The following is a 9,400-nucleotide window of genomic DNA, read 5'->3' on the forward strand; positions in this document are numbered from 1 at the left end:
ACCTTGCTAGATGTGAAGCAAAGTAAATTCCTCTTTCCTCCAGGTGACTTTGCCAGCTCCCAATTTCTATGTACTGAAGGGAAAGAAGCGAGCAGAAACATCATGCTAGGGAAATCTGGCGCTAACATATTATCTATTTCCAAATAGTTCTGTGACATACTGTGATGACTCTTAGTAAGTTAGACTTTTACTTTGGATATTTTAGCTTTAATCAAAAGAGTCCAGGCTAAGCCAGCTCTATGTTATTTCTGCATGAAAATCCAGATGGGAGTGGTGGTTTTCTTTGATGGCTGGTCGGCCTTTGTTGGGACTATGGAAGATAATTTGATGATCTCTCTACTTTATCTGCTTCTGACAAGTGTGATCTTCTATTTCAGTGTGTGTTATTATTTCTGCTCCTAGAAACAAAGGAAGAAAAATTATTAAGCCATTAAAAAACCTTTTGAATATTCATAACAATATGCCTGTGCATGATTATTTAGAACAGGAAGTCAGTATGAGATAAGTTAAAAATGAATCATTTTTCTTCTTCAGTCAGTTTCAGGACAATTACTTATGGTTAATCTTCATTATTGCTAAATTATTTTTGTTTGGAGTCTCTCTCTACTAGCAAAGGTGCGCAGATTGTGGGGAGCCGCCCACATCAAAATTAGTGCTTGAACAAATAAAATGGTTTACTTGTTATATATTAATCATGGATTAATGTGGGATGGAAATAGAGTTGGCTTAGTAAGTGCTGGAGGTTTTCTTAATCAAAATGTGCTTGAGGAATGCTTTTTAAGTGAGAAATGTTTTTTAAGAGAAGGTATATTAATGACAGATTTCCTAAAAGCGATGAAAGAATGATATGCCTAAATATTAAAATTTTATAATATTGAAGACTAGCTAAGAGAAGTTACGCACAAAAGTTTCCTGACTCCCACCGTATCTGTAATAGATTTTTGAAAAAAAGTCTGACCAGTAAAATGTATTACAGAGTGTAGAAAATTTAAATATATATTCCATGCAGATATAATTAGGAATACCCATGTATGGGCAAAGACAGGGAAGAAGACTTGGTGATACTAATTCACCAATTAAACCACTGATGTAATAACTATTATATATATATATATATATATATATATATATACACATATACACACACATGCATATATATGGCATTTATCAGGTTTATTTTTTGAAAAATTAGTTTTTTTCCCAAATACTGTAGTTAATATGCAAACATATTTTATTATTAATATCATTGTATGCCTCACTTTTCCCCACTACACTGTATCCCCTTGACTGCAATAATAAATCCCCAGCATATAAGATGAAGTCTGGATCATAGGAAGTATTTTAAAATATTATAATGAATATATAAGTGCTTTGAATATAAACATTTGTTAAAGTTGAATGAGTTTATGAATATGATATATCAAGTTTCAGTTCGAAATAAAGGGAGGCATATATATCACACGTGACTTTTTTCTTACACAGAACTTGCTAGTATTGGAGGCATTGATAACTCAAGAACATCCTCTCAAGGTATAGTTTCCCTTTGGAAAAATTAAAACTCGGTAGAATTTATGTTACTGTCAGAAATATATTAGGCTCCAAACAACAAGAGCAACAACAATAAAAACTTGGATTGTCACAGTTAAAATAGAATTATATTTACTTACCCTATGTCAGTCATTAATGTCAAAGCCCAAGACATCTTCTCTTATTCCACTCTGCTATGCTTGAAGAGATGCTATTTTGCCTCATAATCATAAGAGAGCTATGGTAGTGCTAGCTATCATACATATGTTTAAGGTAGGAGGATGGGAGAAAAGAGCAGTGCCAAATGCATCTATACCCTTAAATCAGGAGGAAAAAAGTTTTCCCAGAAATTTATGCATCAAATTTTTGCTTAGGTAACATTGACTATAACTGGACAATTGGGTCTTGTGAGCATGCGTTAAATGAAGAGAGTCAGAAAATACTGGGAAAACTATAAAAGCTTAGTATGCTAGGTTAAGACAAGACTGACTTATCTTTAGATTCTGGGTTTCTCATTACAGACACTCTTCGGTGTCTACCCAATAGCCATCCATGTCTCTCACTTCTTCCTTCCTAACAATCCTGAATTGATTCATAAGACCAGTTCTTAAGCAATACAGAGTTACTGAGGATGATTCAGGTAAGGAATCAGTGTGATGTGATAGAATAAACACTGGTTTAGATATCAAGATACCTAGATTTCGGTCCCAACTAGTTCAATAAGTAGCATATTAAAATCAGTCCTCATTATGCTGATTAAGCTATCTATAAAATTTAGAAGGTTAGAAAAGATTACTGGATTTCAAAGTACAGATGGTCCCCAACCTATGATGGTGTAAAAGCACTTCACATTCAGTAGAAACCGTACTTCAAAATGTGAATTTATATATTTTCCCAAGCTAGTGATATGTGGTATGATACTCTCTTGTGATGCTGAGCACTGGCGACAAGCTGCAGCTCCCAGTCAGCCAGGCGATTGTAAAGGAAAACAACTGATACACTTACAGTTGTTACTGCACCCATACAACCATTCTGGTTTTCACTTTTAGCATTCAATAAACTTTTAGCATTCAATAAGTTACATGAGATATTTAACACTTTAAATAGTCTCTGTGTTAAATGATTTTGCCCAACTGTAGGCTCATGTAAATGTTCTGAGCATGTTTAAGGTAGGCTAGGCTAAGCTCTGATGTTCAGTAGGTTAGGTTTTTCAAATGTGCTTTTGGCTTACAAAAATTTCAACTTACAGTGGTGTATCAGGACGTTCCTCAAGGAAGATCTGTATGTTATTCAGATCTGGAGTTTCCTGTGGAAATATGAGTAAGGGAGAAAAAGAAGGGCTAGGTCCCCCATTTATAAGAGAGGAAAGTCGAATTTCTTTGGTTCATTTGTTGAGATTCCATGAATGTTTCATTTGATAAAGTACTAAAAATATTTTAAAAACCACTGGGAAAAATGCTCTCGTAGACCTTTTCCATCTATGTTATGTTATGTTTAATAGACTAATAATCTTTTTTTTATAAATTAGAAGAGAAACTAAAGTATCTCTCATCAAGTGTAAAGCCTTACCCTATTCTAATTACCCCAGGAGACAATACAACTGTATCATACATCATTTGGATATGAGTTTCCACTTTTTTTTTTTAGAAACTTATATGCGTGAGTAGATTCTGAGGAAAAACAATTCAAACTCTTATAATTAGTTGTGATTAAAATATAAATTAATTTCCATACCTAGAGGAAAGTAGGTAGATATCTACACACTTGAGATGTGTACATATATATATACACACACATGTGATATCTATCTACAGCTGATATATATATCAAGTATAGATGCACATATATGTACATACATACTTGAGCTAGATATACTTGGGATAAATATATACTTTATAGGTACACCTGATAGATATACTTACTTGATAGATCTATATATATATATGAAAGAACGGATAGGATTCGAATCAATCTGTAAAATTAGGGAAAAAACTAACAAACAGAACATGAAGGATAGAAATGGAGGAACTTACGTTTGGGGCAAATAAAGTAACAATGTACTTTATTGCAAATGGGTAGAAAAGAAGAAATAAATGCCTTTAAGCTTTGAAAAGAGTATAGGTGCGTCTTAAGCTTATGAACTGTTTGGACATACAACAGACAAGGTGTTTCTGACATACTCTAAAATTACATTATTTCATAGTATATGCCATTTCATAGCATATGCCATTAGTCACTGGCCTCTTCTAACAAAAATTCCTTGGTGTTACTGTTCTTCCCAAAAACACAGTGGTAAAGAGATCAGACTGACTGAAAGATACGTTTTCAAAATTTTTGTGAATCGAATATATTTAAATCTCTCATTCTGCACAATTCCCCATGCTAAGCACAGTAAAGCCTACAAAGAAATATAAGTTACAATGCCTACTGTGAGTGCTTAAAACCAAATTAGGAAGTCAAAATGTACTACCATTTATTTTTCTATATTTTAACATATTGGCACACAATGTGAGACATTAAAAATTCAATGAATGTTAGCAATTATTAAATTCTCACATCCATCATATAACAGCATTATTATCCCTGTTTTGCCGAAGAGACTGCTCAGTATTACCCAACAAATAAGCAGTGTCAGGGTTTAGAGAGTCTCTTTATCTTCACTTATTGAGATGCTCATGCTCAGAACCATTGCACTATAATACATTTTAGATGATCAAGTTACTCTAAACCTTTTTTTTTTTTCTCAAGCCTCTTTTGCCCCAGCAGATGACATCATCCCCTCCTAACAAAGAAAACTGAGAGCTTGGATGAAAAACTCTGGGATCTGTGGTTTTTTTTTTTTTTTTTCTTCTTCCCGGAGTTAGGGAAGAAGAAGAAGGAAACAAAGATGAGTACAGATGTAAATAAAAGCCTTGCCAAATAATTCTATCACCACTACTCTTGAGACTTCCTGGAGATCTTTTTCTCTCTCCCCCTCCTCCCATATACCTTCACTTCTCCCTCTGTTGTGACTAGTTTACCTCTGCATTAAACTGTGAACACTTACTCTATTTTCCCTAAATAAATGTAACATATCAAAACCACTATAATGTTAAAAGAACACAACCTTTTCTTTTTTCCATTCTGGCCACCAATTTTTCGTTCATGACTACATTCAGTAAAGAAGCACTAACCTTTTAAATTTTTAAATAATTAATTTTTTCCTCTTAAACCTCAGAGCATGGGCCTACTTCATCAAGAATGGCCTTCTAAGAATACCAAAGACCTGTGAACTGCCCAATTCAATGAAAAATCGAGAATCCTTACTTACCCAAACTAACGATGTTTGACACTGTTGATGATAATTATTTTCTTGAAGTTGTTTTTTCACTTGAAAATGAATATTTTCTCTATCATCTTACTTTCTGGAATACATAGCATTCATCTCTCTACATTCCTCTTTGTTGTATTCGCAAATGTCCGTGCTCTCCTGCAGTCTATCCCTCCCTTTCTTCTCTTCTTCTGGATGATTCTATGCATATCTCTATAATACAGTCTCTATAACAATGAATTGATATCATCGGTTCTTACCTTTCTCTTGAGCTCCAATCTCCAAATCAGTCCTCCAGTACCTCCATTATGATAGTTTTTTTGAACCTGAAAATCAACATATCCCTTACAAATCTCATATTTTTTCCATCCAAATCCTCTTTGGTTTCATCTTTGAACACTACTCATACTTTGCTTTTTTTCCACCTTATGATCTAATCTCTGCCCAAATCTGCAATATTACTAGTCCTGATATCTCCTTCCTTCTTGTTCCAACTTTTCAGGAAATATTATATTTGAATTCTCCTTGAACTTCTCAAACTTTATATATAGACATAGCTATATCTCTGTTACAAAGCTCATTCCTATTCCTACTGCATTTCTATACATCCTCCATGAGCTAGGAGTGATATCACCAAGATGATGGCATAAGTCATTCCTGACTTTGCTCTGCTTTACAAGAATAACAACTAACAAACAAACCCTTTTAAACTCACATTCAAAAAATAAAATACTTAGGAATAAACCTGGCCAAGGACATGAAAGACTTATATGCTGAGAACAATAAAACAAACATTAATTAATGAAACTGAACTTGATTCAAAGACATGGAAAGATATTCCATGCTCTTAGATTGGAAGAATGAATATTGTTACTACCCGAAGCAATCTACAGATTTAATGCAATCCCTATCAAATTACCCATGACATTTTTCACAGAGCTAAACAAATAATACTAAAATTTATATGGAAACATAAAAGACCCAGAATTGCCAAAGCAATCCTGAGGAAAAAGAACAAAGCAGGAGGCATAACCCTCCCAGACTTCAGACAATACTACAAAGCTACAGTAATCAAAACAGCATGGTATTGGAACAAAACCAGACATACAGATCAATGGAACAGAATAGAGAGCCCAGAAATAAACCCACACACCTACAATCAATTAATCTTTGACAAAGGAGGGAAGAATATAGAATGGAGAAAAGACAGTCTCTTCAGCAAGTGGTGTTGGGAAAGTTGGACAGCCACATGTAAATCAATGAAGTTAGAACACTCCCTCACACCATAACAAAAACTCAAAATGGCTTAAAGTCTTAAACATAAAACATGACACCATAAAACTCCTAGAAGAGAACATAGATAAAACATTCTCTGATATAAATCATATCAATATTTTCTTAGGTCACTCTCCCAAGGCAATAGAAATAAAAGCAAAAATAAACAAATGGAACCTAACCAAACTTACAAGCTTTTGTATAACAAAGGAAACCATAAACAAAACAAAAAGACAACCTACGGACTGGGCGAAAATATTTGCAAATGATGCGATCGACAAGGGCTTAATTTCCAAAGTATACAAATAACTCATACAATTCGATAGCAAAAAACAACCCAATCAAAAAATGGGCAGAAGACCTTAATAGACATTTCTCCAAAGACGACATACAAATGGCCAACAGGTACATGAAAAGATGCTCAACATCACTAATTATTAGAGAAATGCAAATCAAAACCACAATGAGGTACCACCACAGGCCAGTCAGAATGACCATCATTAAAAGGTCTACAAATAACAAATACTGGAAAGGGTGTGGAGAAGAAGGAACCCTCCTGCACTGTTGGTGGGAATGTAACTTGGTGCAGCCACGATGGAAAACAGTATGGACATTCCTCAGAAAACTAAAAATAGTGTTGCCATATGATCCAGCAATCCCACTCCTGGGCATGTATTCAGAAAGAAACTATAATTCAAAAAGAAAAATGTACTCCTATGTACATAGCAGCACTATTCACAATAGCCAAGGCATGGAAACAACCTAAATGTCCATCGACAGATGAATGGATAAAGAAATGTGGTACATATATATAATGGAATATTACTCAGCCATAAAAAAGAATGAAATAATGCCATTTTCAGCAACATGGATGGACCTAGAGATTATCATATTAAGTGAAGTAAGTCAGAGAAAGGCAAATACCATGTTATTACTTATATGTGCAATCTAAAATATGACACAAATGAAGCTATGAAACAGAAATAAACTCACAGACAGAGAACAGACTTGTGGTTTCTGAGGGGGAGGGGGAGTGATGGTTTGGGAGTTTGGGGTTAGTGGATGCAAAATATTATATATAGAATGGATAAATAGCAAGGTCCTACTGTATAGCACAGGGAACTATATTTATCATCCTGTGATGCATATATATATACGAATCACTTTGCTGTACAGCAGAAATTAACACAACATTGTAAATCAACTATACTTCAATTTAAAGATAAATAACTAAGAAACAGCTAACAACTATTCATTAACAAGACACCACTGAGAGAATCCTCGAATATGGAGGCGAGGCTAAAGAACCCCCCTGCAACACAGAGACCAGGACAGACTCCATCAGAAGGGTAAGAGGAGCTGCTACATGCTGACCACATTGTTCCTCCCCAAGGCTGGCACACCACCATGCTGATAGATCTCCCCTGAGCTTATGATTCCTCCAGTGGGAAAGAGAACCCAGGGTGGACATACAGCACCTCTGCCAATATTGTGTGTCACTTCTTGGGAGCCCCCATTCTGGTCTCACCCCACAGCAACTGCAGGGATATCTCTGAGGCTTTACTACTAGGAACCTCATTATGAGTGAGAAAGGGAGAGGAACCTGCAACAACCAGCACTCAAATCTCAGCAGACAGTTCCTACCTGCAATGAGCAAGTATAAATCCTGGCCAACAGCTTCGCTCATTTGCAGAACAAGGTCAGTTGCATAGTCAGACCAGGGACTCAGCAGGGTACAAGTCTGCCTACTTGGGGTCCTCAAACAAAGAGATGCGCTGGTCCTGAAGCCTGGTCTGCCCCCACCCAGGCAGGTAAGCTGAGTTATAACCCCAGCCTTTGCTGAGTGAAGCCACCAGCCCTGCTGGGCCAAAATAACCTGGACAAAATACATGGAAAACTGGGTAGCCCCAAAACACTTGAACAGAGAGTCTGGCAGCACTGATGATAGTCTGTGGAGCAAAGCCAGTGGCTCTGTTTAACCAAGGAACTTAGGGCATGGGTTGGCTTTAGACCACAAATGAAGAACCTTACTGGCCTTGGAGCTAGTTCTCCTACTGGCCCTGGACAGGGAAACTAATTTGTAAACCTGCCCATTGCTGAATACATCTTTTAGCCTGCTCAACCAGGGAACCTAACCAGAGCACATAGGAAGCTGCATAGCCCATCCAACAGCCCTGCTTACAGTGGCACATGAACAGAGAGAATAGCCCATGACTCTCCCTGTCTGCAAACCAAAATCATTGGCTCTATCTGGCCAAGGAGTCACGGTTCCTCAAAACAAGCTGTGCAGACTCCAGGGCACTTCCTGCTACCCTGCCAGGGCAGAAAAAGTAATTCGTAACCCCACCTACTGCTGAGTTTAGTACATAGACCTGACTGTCTAATAAGCCTGAGTAAACAATCCAATCCAGGTGATTGTGGAACCCTCACTAGAGCAGGAAACCAACCCAGCAATCTTGTTCAACTGTTCTCAACCAAGGGCCTCCTCCAACTCCTGAGCTTGGGTAGTGGCTTCACCCCAGAATAGACCCTGATAGCAAGCTCTAACTGCCCAAGGCATTACCAGCAGACATGTCTAGAAAACCAAACTGAGCTGACTGGTGAAGAACTGCCTCTGCTGAAGCAAATCTATAAGTCTGGAAGAGGAAACCACTTACTTAAATGTGCAGATACCAACATAAGGAATTAAGGGTCTCAAAAAAATCTGGTAAACATGACATCACCAAAACAACAACAAAAAAACCTAATAAAGCTTCAATAACCAACTCTAAAAAGTGGAGATCAATTAACTGTCAGACAAGGAATTCAGAATAATTCTCTTCTTAAAGCAGCTTAGTGAACTACAGGAATACACAGATACCTAAATGAAATTATGAAAACAATGCACAGACAAAACAAGAAGATAAACCACATAGAAATCCTAGAGCTGAAACATATGATCACTCAACTTGAGAATTCAATAGAGACTTTCAAAAGCAGACTCAACCATGAAGAAGAAAGAATCAGTGAACCAGAAGGGAGCACATTTGAAAGTATCCAGTCAAGGAATCAAAAATAAAAGAGTGAAAAAAACCTATGGGATATATGGGACACAATCAAATAAAAGATATGGACATGACAAGAATTCTAGGAAAAGAGAAAGAAAAAGGGAAAAATGTATATTTAAGTAATAGTGGCTGAAAACTTCCTAAATATGGGAGAAAAAATGCACATCCAAATCCACAAGGCCCAAAGGAACCCCAAGAGGGCTATACTGAAAGAGCTTATAATTAAATAGTCAAAAGTACA

General features: G+C 36.4%; 1 long non-coding RNA gene across 1 annotated transcript; it reads right to left on the reverse strand.

Moving 5' to 3' along the window:
* Positions 1 to 266: 266 nt before the first annotated feature.
* LOC132593647 (uncharacterized) lies at positions 267 to 5,165 on the reverse strand. The gene is made up of 3 exons (XR_009559389.1): positions 5,098 to 5,165; positions 2,775 to 2,833; positions 267 to 398 (listed from the first exon to the last, which is right to left on the reverse strand). It is a non-coding gene; the product is annotated as an uncharacterized lncRNA (long non-coding RNA).
* Positions 5,166 to 9,400: the final 4,235 nt, after the last annotated feature.

The sequence above is a fragment of the Globicephala melas genome, chromosome 16, assembly GCF_963455315.2.
Source record: "Globicephala melas chromosome 16, mGloMel1.2, whole genome shotgun sequence".
NCBI classification, from domain to species: Eukaryota; Metazoa; Chordata; class Mammalia; order Artiodactyla; family Delphinidae; genus Globicephala; species Globicephala melas.